Below are 18,502 nucleotides of genomic sequence, written 5' to 3'. Positions count from 1 at the left end.
GAAACTCCTGTCCAGACCCCATCCCACCCCCCACCTGGAGGGTCCTTGAAGCCCACACTGTGGCTTCTCTAATGCACGGGTCTTGTACCTGTGCCCACGTGCTTTGGTCAATGCTGTTGCAACCTTGAAATTCTTAACTATGAAATAGTTCATCCTTACACTTCCCTTTTATGAGTGAAGTCTGATGGACCATAGGGTGCACTGTGAGCAGAGCAGATGCACACAGCACAGCCCCCAGGGCTGACCAGGCTGCACGTGGTGACAAGGTGGACAAAAAGTCCACCCCCGCAGGTGAGTGAAGGTGGTGACTGCACCAGGAAGCCACACTTGCTTAGACCCAGAACTGAGTTCCAACATAGAGTGGAGGCAATGGTGTTCTTAGCAGTTGACCACACCCTTCCCTCTATGAAAAAAAAAAGAAAAAAAGAAAAAAAAATCTAGGCAAAAAGCCTACAGCACCCAGTATTCCCAGGTGGTCTCCCATCCAAGTCCTAACCAGGCCTGACCCTGCTTAGCTTTGGAGATCAGCTGAGATCGGGTGCCTTCAGGCTGATATGTGCAGAGACATATGCCCAATATGCTACTGGAGATGAGTGGAGAAATAACTCCAGAAAGAATGAAGGGATGGAACCAAAGCAAAAACAATACCCAGCTGTGGATGTTACTGGTGATAGAAGGTCCGATGCTGTAAAGAGCAATATTGCATAGGAACCTGGAATGTCAGGTCCATGAATCAAGGCAAATTGGAAGTGGTCAAACAAGAGATGGCAAGAGTGAATGACAACATTCTAGGAATCAGCGAACTGAAATGGACTGCAATGGGTGAATTTAACTCAGATGACCATTATATCTACTACTGCGGGCAGGAATCCCTCAGAAGAAATGGAGTGGCCATCATGGTCAACAAAAGAGTTCGAAATGCAGTACTTGGATGCAATCTCAAAAACGACAGAATGATCTCTGTTCGTTTCCAAGGCAAATCATTCAATATCACAGTAATCCAAGTCTATGCCCCAACCAGTAACGCTGAAGAAGCTGAAGTTGAACGGTTCTATGAAGACCTACAAGTCCTTTTAGAACTAACACCCAAAAAAGATGTCCTTTTCATTATAGGGGACTTGAATGCAAAAGTAGGAAGTCAAGAAACTCTTGGAGTAACAGGCAAATTTGGCCTTGGAATACGGAATAAAGCAGGGCAAAGACTAATAGAGTTTTGCCAAGAAAATGCACTGGTCATAACAAACACCCTCTTCCCACAACACAAGAGAAGACTCTATACATGGACATCACCAGATGGTCAACATAGAAATCAGATTGATTATATTCTTTGCAGCCAAAGATGGAGAAGCTCTATACAGTCAGCAAAAATAAGACCAGGAGATGACTGTGGCTCAGACCATGAACTCCTTATTGCCAAATTCAGACTTAAATTGAAGAAAGTAGGGAAAACCACTAGAGCATTCAGGTATGACCTAAATCAGATCCCTTATGATTATACAGTGGAAGTGAGAAATAGATTTAAGGGCCTAGATCTGATAGATAGAGTGCCTGATGAACTATGGAATGAGGTTTGTGACATTGTACAGGAGACAGGGATCAAGACTATTCCCATAGAAAAGAAATGCAAAAAAGCAAAATGGCTGTCTGGGGAGGCCTTACAAATAGCTGTGAAAAGAAGAGAAGCGAAAAGCAAAGGAGAAAAGGAAAGATATATAAACATCTGAATGCACAGTTTCAAAGAATAGCAAGAAGAAATAAGAAAGCCTTCTTCAGCGATCAATGCAAAGAAATAGAGGAAAACAACAGAATGGGAAAGACTAGGGATCTCTTCAAGAAAATCAGAGATACCAAGGGAACATTTCATGAAAAGATGGGCTCGATAAAGGACAGAAATGGTATGGACGTAGCAGAAGCAGAAGATATTAAGAAGAGATGGCAAGAATACACAGAAGAACTGTACAAAAAAGATCTTCACGACCCAGATAATCACGATGGTGTGATCACTGACCTAGAGCCAGACATCCTGGAATGTGAAGTCAAGTGGACCTTAGAAAGCATCACTACAAACAAAGCTAGTGGAGGTGATGAAATTGCAGTTGAGCTATTTCAACTCCTGAAAGATGATGCTGTGAAAGTGCTGCACTCAATATGTCAGCAAATTTGGAAAACTCAGCAGTGGCCACAGGACTGGAAAAGGTCAGTTTTCATTCCAATCCCAAAGAAAGGCAATGCCAAAGAATGCTCAAACTACTGCACAATTGCAGTCATCTCACACGCTAGTAAAGTAATGCTCAAAATTCTCCAAGCCAGGCTTCAGCAATATGTGAACCATGAACTTCCTGATGTTCAAGCTGGTTTTCGAAAAGGCAGAGGAACCAGAGATCATATTGCCAACATCCGCTGGATCATGGAAAAAGCAAGAGAGTTCCAGAAAAACATCTATTTCTGCTTTATTGACTATGCCAAAGCCTTTGACTCTGTGGATCACAATAAACTGTGGGAAATTCTTCAAGAGATGGGAATACCAGACCATCTGACCTGCCTCTTCAGAAATTTGTATGCAGGTCAGGAAGCAACAGTTAGAACTGGACATGGAACAGACTGGTTCCAAATAGGAAAAGGAGTTCGTCAAGGCTGTATATTGTCACCCTGTTTATTTAACTTATATGCAGAGTACATCATGAGAAACGCTGGACTGGAAGAAACACAAGCTGGAATCAAGATTGCCGGGAGAAATATCAATAACCTCAGATAGGCAGATGACACCACCCTTATGGCAGAAAGTGAAGAGGAACTCAAAAGCCTCTTGATGAAAGTGAAAGTGGAGAGTGAAAAAGTTGGCTTAAAGCTCAACATTCAGAAAACAAAGATCATGGCATCCGGTCCCACCACTTCATTGGAAATAGATGGGGAAACAGTGGAAACAGTGTCAGATTTTATTTTTCTGGGCTCCAAAATCACTACAGATGGTGACTGCAGCCATGAAATTAAAAGACGCTTACTCCTAGGAAGAAAATTTATGACCAACCTAGACAGCATATTCAAAAGCAGAGACATTACTTTGCCAACAAAGGTTCGTCTAGTCAAGGCTATGGTTTTTCCTGTGGTCATGCATGGATGTGAGAGTTGCACTGTGAAGAAGGCTGAGCACCGAAGAATTGATGCTTTTGAACTGTGGTGTTGGAGAAGACTCTTGAGAGTCCCTTGGCCTGCAAGGAGATCCAACCAGTCCATTCTGAAGATCAGCCCTGGGATTTCTTTGGAAGGAATGATGCTAAAACTGAAACTCCAGTACTTTGGCCACCTCATGCGAAGAGTTGACTCATTGGAAAAGACTCTGATGCTGGTAGAGATTGGGGGCAGGAGAAGAAGGGGACGACAGAGGATGAGATGGCTGGATGGCATCACTGACTCGATGGACGTGAGGCTGGGTAAATTCTGGAAGTTGGTAATGGACAGGGAGGCCTGGCGTGCTGTGATTCATGGGGTTGTAAAGAGTCGGACACGACTGAGAGACTGATCTGATCTGCTCCCTCTCTGAATGAACTCTGCTCTGTCCTGATCCTTCCAGAATGGGTTGAGGAGCCTGAAGTCCAATCGGTCACCAGAGGACACCAAGGGGTGAGTGGGCTATGGGGCAGGGAGGGGTGGGAGGTGGTAACTCCAGGACTGGGGCAAATGGCCCTCAGTTCCCTCCCTGTTCCAGGCTTGTGAAGTGTCGCTACATGAACCGTGTCAGTAATAACTACCCACTGTTATTTTCTCGTTTCTTTCATGCTTTCCTAAAGGAACACGTTTGTCTGCTTGGTTTCCCTATTGGAAGGGAAGCCACATAAACTCTCCATCTTCCATGGCTTGTGGCTGGGGCCACAGGAGTGAGAGAGAGTTAGGGGTGATGCAGGCAGAGGGGTTTCAACTGAAATACAGTGGAGACCCAGAAGCTTGCAGGGGCTTCTCACCTGCACCTCCCACCAGAGCAGGGCCTGGAATCCCCTGGAAGCCTGAGCAGGTCAAAGCTTCTCCATCCCTTCCCCTCCCCTCCCCTCTCCTCCCCTCAAAAAGCTGGATCCTGGGCCAGCCCACAACACCCCCAAAACCCCCATCACCCACAGGCCTTCACAGGCCCTCCCTCACAGAAGTGGGAAGACCTGCATGGCGGCAGCGATGGTGTGTGACCCCAGAGCTTGGGGTCTCAGCTGACCTTGAGCAAGGGGGCTGGTGCTTTACACACCCTCCCAGCCCAGAGAGATGCCAGCAGCCACAAGCCACGAAGTGAAGCAGAGGTGAGGAAGAGGGCTGTTGATGTGAGCTGTCTGAGGTCCCATCCTGTCCCCATGACAGTGGCCAGGCCTCACCTGACACTATGACTGCGCTGCACGGGCAAACAAGACAGCAGCAGTCACAGTGACAGGACAGCCAGCTGCCTCCACTGCACGCTCCACTCGGACCTCAGAAGCCCCATAGCTGTACCTGACCCACCTGGCACTGCTCTGCTTGGCTTCCAGGGCTCGGGGACCCTGGGTGAGTAAGTGAGGGCAGAGCACCAGAGGCCAAGCCTGTTTTCAGCTGCCAGACCTGCCCTGGTCGCCAGACCCATGAGCCCAACCAGTATCTGAAGCCAAGATGCCTTTGGGAGAATGACACCACAGACGCTGACCTCAGAGCTCAGACTCCTGAAAATTTACTAAAAAGGTTGTTTTTAGTCTTTTTTTTTTTTTTTTTTTTTTAAGTAGGAGGTTGGCAGGAAGAGGGAGGGGAATGACTTCCTTGGTGGTGCAGTGGTTAAAAATCTGCCTGCCAATGCAGGAGACATGGGTTCATCCCCGATCTGGGAAGATCCCACATGCTGTGGAGCAACTAATCCTGTGCACAACTACTGCAGCCCAAATGCCTAGTGCCCATGCTTCCCAACAAGAGAAGCCACCTCAAGCACAAGAACTAGAGAGTAGCCCCCACTCCCTACAACCAGGGAAAAGCCCGCATAGCAACAAAGACCCAGCACAGCCAAAAATAAATAACATTTTTTTTTAAAGTAGGATGCTGCAGCATTCCCTGTTGGTCCAGAGGCTAAGACTCTGAGCTCCCAACACAGGGGGGCCGGGTTCAATCCCTGGTCAGGGCACTAGATCCCACATGCCTCAACTGAATACCCTGTGTACCACAACTAAGACCCAGCGCAGCTGATTAAATAAATATTTAAAAGTAAGAGGTGGGGCGGTCCTAAGATGGTGGAGGAATAGAAAGAGGAGACCACTTTCTTCCCCACAAATTCATTAAAATATCATTTGAATGCTGAGCAACTTCCACAAAACAACTTCTGAACACTGGCGGAGGACACCAGGCACCCAGAAAGGCAGCCCATTCTCTTCAAAAGGAGGTAGGACAAAATGTAACAGACAAAAAGAGAGACAGAAGAGTTAGGGAAGGAGACCCGTCCTGGGGAGGGAGTCGTGAAGGAGGAGAAGTTTCCAATCACCAGGAAACCCTCTTACCAGGCCTGTGGGGAGTTTTGGAATTGCAGAGGGAAACATAAGTGGGAGGGGAAAAAAATTCCACAGAATATGTGCCTTAACCACAACTCCCAGCGGAGAAATAGCCTAGACACTCACATCTGCCACAGCAAGCAGGAGAGGCGTGGGTTGCATGCTTAGGGTAAGGACTGGGCCTGAATGCCCTGAGGACAATCTGAGGGAGCTAAGGTGAGATAGCAACCCAAACTGTGGGATAGCCAGAGAGAGAGAGAATTTTCCTGTGAAAGCTCTAACCTAAGGCACAGTCTGGCCACTTCACAGAACAAAGGACTGAGTGAACACCAAAGGAGAGCTAGCTAGCTGTGGACTGGCCCCTCACCCTGCCGGAGGCAGAGAGGCAGGTGGGCGACAGCCAGAGGTGGAAGACGAGGGGCAATCTCTGCCCCAGAGATGGCATCCTGCACCAAACTGTGAGCAGGCTCCTACTTGCTAACCACATGTTCCTGGGATCCTGGACGATTGGCATCTGCCAGGAGGGTCGCAACCTGAGATCAGCCCCCCAGAAGAGACATACAGCACACCTGAGACAGCACTCTTTTGGCACACATGGGACACCGAGCAGCCGGGACCAGGGAGGTGATTAAGACACATGGCCCACCTGGGGCAGTGTGCTTGCCAAGCACCTGGTCGCCTGAGCTGCTTGGACCTGGGAAGGGCACAAAACGCAGGTCCAACTGAGTCTGTGCCTTTGTGGAGTACCCGAGAACCTGAACCTGAGCAGCTCAGACCAGGGAAGTGCATGAAATGCAGGGCCAACTTTGGACAGTTCCCCTGCAGAGCAACCTGGAGCCTGAGCAGTGTAGACTGGGAAAGCACAGGCCATCATGAGCTGGGGCAAGCCCCATGTGGTCCATACACCATGAGTACTCCCCTCACATGCCAATGATATTTGTTTGCAGTGCTCCTCCCTCTCCACAACACAACTGAACAAGTGAGCCGAAATAAGTGACCCCTTCAGTCCCTTGTGTCACGGTGGAAATTAGACACTGAAAGGACTTGCAAACAGAGGAAGGTAAAATAAATAAAGAAGAGGGAGCCACTCTGGAAGTGACAGGTGCAGCAAATTAAAACCCTGTAGCTAGCATTGACTATGCATTGGAAGGGGCCTATAGACCTTGAGAAGAAGTATAAGCTGGAACAGGGAACTATCCGAAACTAAACTGACCCCACCCTGCTGGCAGCAGATCCAGAGAAATTCCTAGATATATTTTTACAATTATAATTTTTAAATTATTTTATTTTTAAGTTCTTTATTACTCCTTTAATTTTCATTTTTAAAACCTACTATTACTTTGCAAAAAACCTATTTTTTAAAGCAAACCATATATATATATATATATATATTATAATTTTTGTGATTTTTTTTCTTTAATATTGTGTTTTTGAGAATCCAACCTCTACTCTAGGTTTTTAATCTTTGCTTTTTGGTATTTGTTACCAATTTTGTACCCTTAAGAATCTAATCTTCAGTACCCATTTTTACTTAGGGGTGTGAATACTGGCTTGATTTCTTTCTCCCCTTTTGACTCTCCCTTTTCTCCCCCATGTCACCTCTATCACCTCCCTCCCCCTTCTCTTCTCTACTTAACTCTGTGAAGTGTATTCTCAGCTGTGGAGAACACTTAGGGAACTGATTACTGGCTAGATTGCTCTCTCGCCTTTTGACTGACCCTCTTCTCTTCCTGGTCACCTCTGTCTCCCTCCTCCCTCTTCTCTTCTCCATATAACTCTGTGAACCTCTCTGGGTGTCCCTCACTGTGGAGAATCTTTTCACCATTAAGCTAGATGTTTTATCATCATTGCTGTATGGATGGAGAAGTCTTGAGGCTACTGTAAGAATAAGACTGAAAGCCAAGGGCAGGAGGCTTAAATACAAAACTTGAGAAAACCAGAGAACTCCTGACTCCATACCTGCACTGAAACAAAGCTCCACCCAAGAGCCAACAAGTTCCAGAGCAAGACACACCATGCTAATTCTCCAGAAATGCAGGAATATAGCCCTGAGCATTAAAATACAGGCTGCCCAAAGTCACACCAAACCCATAGACACCTCAAAACTCACTACTGGACACTTCATTGCACTCCAGAGAGAAGAGATCCAGCTCCACCCACCAGAACACTGACAAAAGCTTCCCTAACCAGGAAATCTTGACAAGCCACTAGTCCAACCCCACCCACAGGGAGGAACGTCCACAATAAAGAGGAACCAAAAACTTCCAGCATACAGAAAGGCCACCCCAAACACAGCAATCTAAACAAAATGAAAAGGCAGAGAAATATTCAGCAGGTAAAGGAACATGGTAAACGCCCACCAAACCAAACAAAAGAGGAGGAGATAGGAAGTCTACCTGAGAAAGAATTCAGAATAATGATAGGAAAGATGATCCAAAATCTTGAAAACAAAATGGAGTTAAAGATAAAGAGACTGAAGGCAAGGATTGAGGAGATGCAAGAAATGTTTAACAAGGACCTAGAAGAAATAAAAAAGTGTCAATCAATAATGAATAATGCAATAACTGAGATCAAAAGCACTCTGGAGCGAACCAATAGTAGAGTAACTGAGGCAGAAAATAGGATAAGTGAGGTGCAAGATAGAATGGTGGAAATATATGAAGCAGACAGGAAAAAAGGAAAACGAATGAAAAGAAATGAGAACAACCTCAGAGACTTTTGGGACAATGTTAAATGCCCCAACATTCGAATCATAGGAGTCCCAGAAGAAGACAAAAAGAAAGGCCATGAGAAAATACTTGAGGAGATAATAGTTGAAAACTTCCTTAAAATGGGGAAGGAAATAACCACCCAATTCCAAGAAACCCAGAGGGCCCCAAACAGGATAAACCCAAAGAAAAACACCCCAAGGCACATATTAATCAAATTAATGAAGATCAAACTCAAAGAACAAACACTAAAAGCAGCAAGGGAAAGCAACAAGTAACACACAAGGGGATTCCCAAAAGGATAACAGCTGATCTTTCAATGGAAACTTCATGCCAGAAGGGAAGGGCAGGACATACTTAAAGTCATGAAAGAGAAAAACATACAACCCAGATTACTATACCCAGCAAGGATCTCATTCAAATATGAAGGAGAAATCAAAAGCTTTACAGACAAGCAAAAGCTGAGAGAATTCAGCACTACCAAACCAGCTCTTGAGCAAATGCTAAAGGATCTTCTCTACACAGGAAACAGAAAAGGTTTATAAACTTGAACTCAAAACACACAGTTACTGTAGAAGTGAAGTTTTGAGAATAGAGGGCTATTACTCTAAAACCTGACATTAGTGTTGGTCGTTCAGTCATGTCCGACTCTTTGTGACTCCATGGACTGACCGCATGGAGCCCACCAAGCTCCTCTGTCCATGGGATTCTCCAGCTAAGAATACTGGAGTGGGTTGCCATGCCTTTCTCCAACTATGATATTAGAGGGGGCTGTTACTATAGAAGGGGAACTATCACTGTACAGGGGAGAGTATGACAATAGAAGGGGAGTATTACTGTAGAGGGGGGACCATGACAACAGAAGGGGACTATTACTGTAGAGGGGGGACTATGACAACAGAAGGGAACTATTACTATAGAGAGGGGACCTTAAGAATAGAGACAACCCCTGTCCATGGAGAGCAGTAAACACAAATATAAAGGTCCAGGCATGTGTTTGCCATGAAAGGAGTCCTAATGGCATGCAGACCACCAGGACACCCACCCATAACAGGAGAGAGGGGACACTCAGACCCTGACTGGAGGCATTCCCAGCTTCTTAGCTGCTCAGGTGGGTGCTTCATCCTGGGAGCCTGTCCAGTCACTTTTACTGCAGCAACACTCATCAGATCGAGAGACCGCCTCCGGGGAGTAACGGGCATGTGACCTTGGGCCTGGACTCCATTGCCCCTAGGGTGGAAGCCCCCATACCTGGAGCCCACAGGCTCAACTGGGCCCCTCTCAGCCCCAAAAGGAGGGGGCTGGTGCACAGTGCGAGGAAGGGGGACCCTCTGGATGGGGTCGCCAGCTCTAGCCTCAGGGAGAACAGACTTGAGCTGCTGGGGTCTGTCTGTTGGTCCCTGTCTCCCCGCTCCCTTGCTCCTCCTCAAACCCCCACTTAACCTCCTGTGTCTCTCTGCCCCCTCGCCCTACTTCTGTTTGTCTCTTTTCATGTCTCTGTCCATTTCTTTCTGTGTCTCAGTTTCTCCGTCTCTAGAGCACTTCTCCCCTCTTCACCACCCCATCCTCCTTTCTCTTGGAGAGAAGTCCACAGGTACAAGTTTCTCAGAGCCACGCCTCCATGCCGCCAGCACCGGGTCTTCTGTATGTCCTGTTTTAATTATGCAACACCCCATTTCCTCCCCCAGATTGCCCAGGCTCGGCCTCTTATGGGCTGGCAGGTGAGCTTGCCCAGCTCCTTCCTGTGCCACCAAAGTGAACTCCAACTGGATGTCGGCACTGAGTTCTTGGCTCTGGGACATGCCCCTGCACCACCTCTCCATACCAGGTGAGGCCCCATAGGCTCGACTCAGCGGAGATGCGGCTGCAAGATGGGTCCAAGTGTGGGAAGCCTCAGAGCCAAACATGCACACATGCAGGCACACACATTCACACTGAACACACACACGCATGCACACACACACACCAAACACACATGCACACACACGCACACATACTGCACACACACACATACACACACCAGCACCTTCCCTTGTCTGTCCACTTTATCCCATTCAACCCAGAAGGTATATGAACCCCCGAGAGCCTACCTTCAGGACACATGCTGGCCTCCCTGGGGGGCAGGGTTGTGTTTTTCTCAGCCACTCTGTCCTACTCCTGGGGACCCCTCAGCTTTCCACCCACGTTTTCCATCAGAGCTTGTGCAGCACTTTCTGCACTTGAGCCTGGAGGGCCCAAAGTTTAAGGGGGCCACCCGCCCCCAAAACAACTCGATAAGTGATACCAGAACTATCTAATTAAAATGAGGAACCTCTGACTCCACCCAGTTTGGTTGCAAAAAGTGCTGCAAAGCTCAGCTATGGGCAGGCATCTGGATTTGGGGATGGCCAGTGGTGACCAGGGTGGCGGGCACTTCCAGGGTGACACTGCTGTGCTCAGGCCATCTGAGGGGTGGCCACCAGACACCGTGGCCTGGGAGGGGAGGGTCCCTGCCAGACAGCACCCTGCTCACCTCCTCAAGGTGCAAACGTGCCCCATTCTCCACCAGCACTCCTCTGGCCGTGCAGACACTGGGCCCTGCCCTGGCTCTGTGACACTGGACACTGCCCGCTGGGAGCGCACATGGACAGTTGGACAAACAGGAAGTGCTGTTTTCTATGGAAGGCAGCTTTAGACTTTTTCTCACCCTCTCGACAGCTGTGGGGTTCTATGCCGACCATCCCACCCTGCCTGGGAGGAGGGGCCCCCACACGGCTCTTCCCTTGAGAGTGTGGAGCAGACAGGAAACCGTGGACCCAGTCTCTTGGCCCTTCCGGGTGCTTCCCCGTGGGGAAAGCTGTGGGGACCCCACATGGAGGAGGCTTCCGAGTCTTCAGGACCACAGAGTGGCCCTTGGCCGCTCTCCTTCCCATACCCCTTACAAAATAACTCGATGCCTCTCCCCCAAGCCCGGGCACCACTCATCTGCTTCTGTCTTTGTAAATTTGCCTGTTCTGGACATCTTTTATAAATGGACAGGTAAAATGTGTCCTTCTGTGTCTGCTTCTCTCACTGACCATCGTGTGTTCAAGGTCCATCCATGATGTAGCCTGTGTCAGAACTTCACTCCTTTTCATGGTGACTCATACACCACTGTGTGCATGGGCCACATGCTGCTGACCCACCCATCCATCCATCCACCCACACACCCACCCATCCACTCATCTATCTGACCATCCACCCACTCACCTATCCACCCACTCATCCATCCAACCACCCACTCATCCATCCATAAATCCACCCATCCAGCATCCATCCATCCATCCATCCATCCACAAACCAATCCATCATCCACCCATCCACTGATTGATCCATCCACCCACTCACCATCCATTCATCCATCCATCCATCTACTTATCTATCCACCCATCCATCCACTCTTCCATAACATCATCAAATCAAATTATATTATGAACTTGTAAATCCTCCTTCCTATCCCTTGACCCTGAGAATAAATAAGAAAAGAAAAAAGAGAAAGAAATAAAGCTAGTCCAAACCTATGTTCAGAGACAGAAGGGAAGATTTCTGGATTGTCCCCAGGTGACTGCTAAAGTGTGAACCTCTCCACACTGTCTCTGAAACAGATCACACAGATTTAAAAGGGAAAAGAATAAGTAAAACCACACATAAATGACCACAACATTGGCGTCATAAAAAGCCTGAAAATACTATGAATAACTTCAAAGTACTTGTAACTAGAGAAGGTCTCTCTGTGCTCAGTTGTGTCTGACTCTTTGCAGCCCCATGGACTGTACCCACCAGGCCCCTCTGTCCATGGACTCTCCAGGCAAGAATAATGGAGTAGGTTATCATTCCCTTCCCAGGGGATCTTCCCAACCCAGGGATCACCACTGCATCCTTTATGCCTCCTGCTTTGGCAAGCAGGCTCTTTGCCACGAGCACCACCTGGGAAACAACAAACCATAAAATCAAAAGCCACCTTAAGCCTTTCCTGTCCAAAAACGGGATTCCTTAAATAAATTGACTTTCACTTTCTCACATCTGCAGAGACCCCATTTCGAGACAAGATTCAGTCCCCAGGACTCAGTGGATATGACTTTCGGGACTCCCCCATACCCCGCGGTGCTATAGCTGTGCATCCTTAGGGTGGCTTGGGGGCACAGAGGACAGGCTCAGGGGGTGATGTGTCCCCCGCCTGGTTTGCCTGCAGGGAGCCACAGCATGATGACCTACTGCCTGAACAAGAAGTCACCCATCTCTCACAAGGAGTCAAGGCTGCTGCAGCTTCTGGGCAAAGTGCTGCCATGTATCACCCTGCCCATGGTGCTCAAGAGGTCCACCACCCAGGTGAGGGTCTGCGGGCACGCCTGGGCCCTGGACCCAGCTCCAGCCGCTAGTGTCACCCACAGGGGGCGGTGTCCTTATCCCTCTTGGGGAAACGAGATTGAGAATAAACCTGCTGTAAAGCAGAATTGCTGTTTAGTTGCTCAGTCATGTCTGACCCCATGGACTGTAGTCTGCCAGGCTTCTCTGTCCATGGGATTCTACAGGCAAGAATACTGGAGTGGGTTGCCATGCCCTCCTCCAGGAGATCTTCCCCACCCAGAGAGCCTCCCAGAAAGGTAGGAAAGGACACAGCTTTACTGTGGAACCAGCCTGAAGCCAGAACGGGGACCCATGGACTAACAGCATCACCGTCTGAAGTTACAGAGGCTGGGGGACCTGGGAAGGGAAGGGGAAGGCTGGGTTCTGCCCTTTGTGCAGCTGAGCTGACACCAGAGCTCCTTCCTGGTCCCAGATAAGCAATAGCTGAGTTCCCATGTTCTCTGAGGTGGGTTTATGTTTGCACCCCAGCACCCCCTCCAGGGAGACTTTCTTGGTGGTGCAGATGGGAAAGAATCAGCCTGCAATGCGTGGGACCCGGGCTAGATCCCTGGATCGGGAAGATCCCATGGGGGAGAAAATGGCACCTCACTGTAGTATTCTCACATGGGAAGTCCCATGGACAGAGGAGCCCAGCAGGCTAGAGTCCATGGGGTCACAGAGAGTCAAGACGACTGAAGCGACTGAGAACACATGCACGCACTCACACCCCTCCCCTGTAGTGCTTCTCCAGGGTGGATCGGGGGTTTTATGGGGTGCAGAGAAGCCGGGGTGGGAGGCAGTCATTGTGGAGGATGAAGAGGAGTCAATGTTGGGGGCCCTGTCTGTGGGGAGGGGGCACCCAATTGACAGTGGTCCTGTCACTGGCACACACGTTACCCAGGGGGTGGATGCAGGATGGGGTAGAAACCCACCTGGGCCCAGGTGCCCTCAGGAGCAGGGGCCCACCTGGGCAGGACAGATGGCCCCTGCCTTCCTGTACCCGCACTTGAGGGGCACTCATATTCCTGGTTTTTCTGCTCCTGGGCTGGTCCTCCCAAGAGGACAAGAGGCTGTCAAGCACAGCTCTTACCTGTGTGATTGCTTCCTCCTGGGAGGTCCCTGGTTGCTGGAATCCTCCTCAGGGGATCTGATTGGCAGAGAGCCAGGGCTGGAATGTGGACAAACTACATTCTTGCTTGCATCAGCTGCCTACAGGCTGGCCTTAAGAGCTCACACCCAGAGGAGGGAGCGAGCAGCAGGAGGTCCACCAGAGCCCGGGAGTCCTGCAGGACTGGGGTCCCTCTGCTCAGAGGGTCCCTTGGTGCTGGGTCCCTTTCTTCTGCATCCCTCCAGGGCAGGGTCCCCTCCATACTGGGGGACCTTGGTGCCATGGTCTCAAGTGTTATGGCTCCCAAAGAGACCTGGGTGTGTGTGGGGTGGGGGGCACAGGTGGTGGTCTTTCAGGGGGTGTTTAAGATCAGCGGCTGCAGCAGCACTTCATTTAATCCTTGTAGAGGTGAATGGCAAGTGCCTGACTATAGCTGACAATATTCATATGAGTCTTTGTTTTTTCTTTTAATTTGGATTGGGGGGTGGGGCTGTGACACCCTTTCCCATTTTTTATCCTTATATCTTTTTCTTTTTCCATTGTGACTCTGTGTAGAGAACACAGTACCATTTTCTGCGACTAGTTTATGTTAATATTAGTTTTTGCTTTTTCTTTTATTTTGGATAGAGAGAATCTATTATTTTCTTCCCCATTTTTTTATCCTTGTGTTTTTTTCTTTTTCCATTATGACTCCTTGTAGAGAACACAGTACATTTTCTGCTACAAATTTATATTAGGGCTTCCCTGGTGGCTAGTTGGTAAAGAATCTGCTTGCAATGAGGGTGATGTGGGTTCGATCCTGGGTTGGGAAGATCTGGAGAAGGGAAAGGCAACCCACTCTGGTAATCTTGCCTGGATAATTCCATGGACAGAGGGGTCTGGTGGGCTACAGTCCACCGGATCAAAATGAGTTAGAAACAACTAAGCAACTTTCACTTTTCAATGTACGTTAAAGTTATTTTTTGCTTTTTCCTGTCTTATTTGTGTCGTGGACAGATGTTTTGTCCTTTTGTTCTCTTCCCTTGATTCCTTCTTGCCTTTCCTAGTGCTGTTTGTGGGGGTGGGCACAGACCTCTGTGGGTCTAGTGTGTCCTCATGTCCAAGGGTCCAGCTTGGGTGTCATGGAGCCTTGGCATTGAACCCACAGGGAGCTTCCACCCAGGGACTGCCTGAAGGAGTGTGAGGCTGGACTCTGCAGGAACACCCCCCCAAGACCACAATCTTGACCCAGGCTCTGTGCTCCACATGACCACTGACCCTGGGGACCCTGTTCCCAGAAGCAGTGCCTCAACCCCAGCAGCACCAACACGGTTGATTTCACAGTGGCCAATGTGGCCCTCAGTTGGGCATCCTCAGTGCATGCCCAGCCCCTGAGTGGGGCTGCCCTCTGTGCCCAGCACAGATGACTGACCTCTGTGTGCAGGTTCTGAGCATCACGAAGCACCTGGATGCTGGTGTGAGGACCTGCAGTTGGCGCACATGGAGGAGGGCACTGAGAGGAACCTGCACTCTGGCCACATGGTGTACATGACGGCCCTCATGGAGGTGGGGGTGGGGGCAGGGTTACGGACGGGGGGGTCCGCCAGCCAGGGACACCACGTCTGGTCCAGGCAGGAGGGGGAGGGCCTCTGAGGGGATGGGCACACGTCCACTCAGATGGACACACAGTCACTCCAGACAGGAGAGGCTGACCTCTAAGGGGACAACACAGGTCCACTCCCATTTGAGGACACTGACCTCTAATGGGACGGACACACGTCCACTCCAGGCATGAGAGGGAGAACCTCTGGCATCAGTCACTCAGAATTCCCAACCAACACGCGTTTCTGAACTCACACCTGCACCCCTGGCCTCTGGGGTGTCTCCCAGAATTTGGCTATACCAGGTCCCTGACACGTCTTTTCCTGTGTCCAGTTTTGGGGTGTCCAGTCCATTCTCTCGGCTGCTGGCCAAGTCACTTAAAGTCTCACACTGGCCTCGGCCCCCAGTGCCCCCACCACAGAACCTAAAGACCCTTGGGGTCTGGAGGTTCTGTCCTGGGCCTCAGTGTGCATGTACCCTGCTGGCCTTGCATGCTCCCTGGAGTACAGACTTCACACAATGTTATAAGCAATGCTCTCTGCTGCTGTGCATGCACACACACATGCATATCCGTGCACACACAGACCCTGAACACATGCACACCTGTGTGTGCACCTGTACCTACTGGAGTGTGTACACACACACACACCAGCACACCAGAGCAATGCCACGGTTCCCCACTGCCACTCAAGAGAGGCTGGGTCCCTTGGGACCAGGCGCCATGCTTTATGTCTTTGTGTGTCAGGACACCCCAACCCATCTGTAGAGTGGCTGTGCTGGGGGAATTCCCCACCCATGACCCTCTGTCTCTCACTACAAGGCCCTTCACCCCACCCCCACCCAGGACATGCTCATGGAGATCTCAGAGTGGCTGGAGAACCACCCACAGGAAGTGGTTAGCCTGGCATGCAGGAACTTCGAGGGCGTGATGGAGGACCTGCATGAGTACCTGATGGGCTGCATCAAGAACATCTTTGGGGACATGCTGTGTCCCTGTGGGGTGTGAACAGGGGCCACAGGCTCCCCATGCTCTTGGCAGCGGGGGTGGTAGGAGTACTAGGCCTCACTGTAATCAAACTATCCGCTTGCTGCATGAGGCTGATTCAGGCACCAGGTGATGCTGCTCATGGAACCCCAGTAATCCACCCACCACTGTCTCCACTCAAACACCCCAATGACCAGCCCATCACTGGTCACAGGCACCCCCAATAATACACCCTGCCTGGTCTCTATTCAGACATCCCCAAAATCCATCAATCATGCCTCACAATGCCCCAGTAATCCACCTGCTGTTTTCTATCAAAAACCCCAATAATCCATCCACCTCTGTTTCCACTCAGGCACCCCAATAATCGACCCATCACTGCTCAAGACACCCAAGTAATCTACCCACCACTGTCTCCACTCAAACACCCCCAAAATCTACCAATCACTGCTCAAGACACCCCAATAACCCACCATCTCCATCTCCACTCAGACACCCCAGTAATCGACCCACTAGTGTCTCTACTCAGACATGCCAATAACCCACCCATGACTGTCTCTTCTCACAGAGAACCCAATAACCAGCCCATCGCTGCTCATAGACACCCTAATAATCCACACATCACTGTAGCTTCTCGGACACCCCCGATAACTGACACATTATGTCACAAGGCACCCCAATAACCCCTGTGCACATGTCTCATGGGCACCCGGATGATTCTCCCCCTAGGAGGTGCTGACTCTGCACCAGCTGTGGTCCCAGGGCCAGCAGGTCATCCTGTCGTACAAGGACGAGGCATCCATGAGTCAGCATGCAGAACTGTGGCCCGGTATCCCCTACTGGTGGGGGAACCAGGTGAAGCCCTGAGACCTCGTCCAGTACCTGGAGCTCATGAAGAGCTGCAGCCACCCAGGGGAGTGCTGCCTTCAAACCGGGACACCTGGTCACACACATGTCCTCGTGCATGGGTCTGGCTTTGTGTTCACGTGGAGAAATGGAACAGGACGTATTAGGGGACGTTATTCTGTTTCGCACATGGGGACCAGGGCGTGGACATCCTTGGGGATGTTACTGTGTCCACCACAGGGGTTAGGATGTAGACAGGATGTGGACATCCATGTGAACATTATTGTGTCCACCACACGGGGCCAGGACATGGACATCTTTGGTGTCACTGTCCAGCCCACCTGCCCTTTGTAACAGGAGAAATTCATGAGTCAACACCCCTGTGAGCCCCTGCTGTCTGAACTTTGGTCTCTGTTGGACATCTGAATCTCTGACCTCTGCGGAGGCCAGAGTCTGGGTGAGTGATGGCACAGCTTGGTGACTGCGTGGGCAGGTGACCCCATGGGTTAGGGGTCTCATGGGTGGGTGACTGCGTGGGTGGGTGACCCCATGGATTACTGGTCACATAGGCCGGAGATCGTGTTGGTTGGAGACTGCGTGGGTGGGTGACCAGTTTGAGTTGCTGAGTGCAGGGTGGGTTACCATGTGAGTTGCTGACCTGGTGAGTGGGTGACCGCATGGGCGGGTGACGGTGTGAGTGGGTCGTCATGTGGACAGGTGAGCGCATGCCCTCACAGGTTAGTGACCCCATGGGTGGGTGCCCACAGGGGTTGGTGGCCCGTGGAGGGATGAATGCATGGGGTAGTGACCCCATGGGTGGGTGACCACGTGAGTCAGTGCCCACACGGTTTGGTTGGCCACATGACTCCATGGGTTAGTGGCCGCATGCCTGGGAAGCTGACCCAACAGCCTGCACCATGAACAGCAGCCCCTCTCTTGTCCCAGGCAGGCTGTGGGTGGCCAGCATCAACCTCACAGAGAACCTGGAGTTTGTCCGCGTCCACCCGGCCTGGTCCCTGGAGAAGCTGACCCAGTGGGGGCTCCCCTACCTTTGCGCATGGGTGTGGGGCCGTACCAACACCTTCGCAGGCAACTTCATCTGGGCCGAGTGGTTTGTTGGTGACGTCATCGGGTTGAACTGGAAGCTGCTTTGGGGCTGACAGATGGTGCGTGTGTGGAGCTGGGCATCACAGAGGCTGCGTCTCAGTCACGTCCTGCGACGTTACCGGCCTGAACCAGAAGCCACCTCGGGGCTGAGGCACGGCGCACTGAGGAGCTGGGCGTTGCGGAGGCCGCTCCTCGTTCGCATCCTGTGACATCACTGGGCTGAACCAGAAGCTGCTTCGGGGCTGAGGGATGACGCATGGGTGAAGCTGGGTATCACGGAGGCTGCGTTTAAGTCACGTACTGTGATGTCACCGGCCTG

General features: G+C 50.4%; 1 pseudogene; it reads left to right on the top strand.

Moving 5' to 3' along the window:
• The first annotated feature begins 9,043 nt into the window (after positions 1-9,043).
• LOC129640244 (PI-PLC X domain-containing protein 1-like) lies at positions 9,044-18,237 on the top strand (annotated as a pseudogene).
• Positions 18,238-18,502: the final 265 nt, after the last annotated feature.

Source organism: Bubalus kerabau, chromosome X, assembly GCF_029407905.1.
Source record: "Bubalus kerabau isolate K-KA32 ecotype Philippines breed swamp buffalo chromosome X, PCC_UOA_SB_1v2, whole genome shotgun sequence".
Taxonomy (NCBI): domain Eukaryota; kingdom Metazoa; phylum Chordata; class Mammalia; order Artiodactyla; family Bovidae; genus Bubalus; species Bubalus kerabau.
Note: the sequence above shows the minus strand (reverse complement) of the source record. Positions and strands in the feature narration are given on the sequence as shown.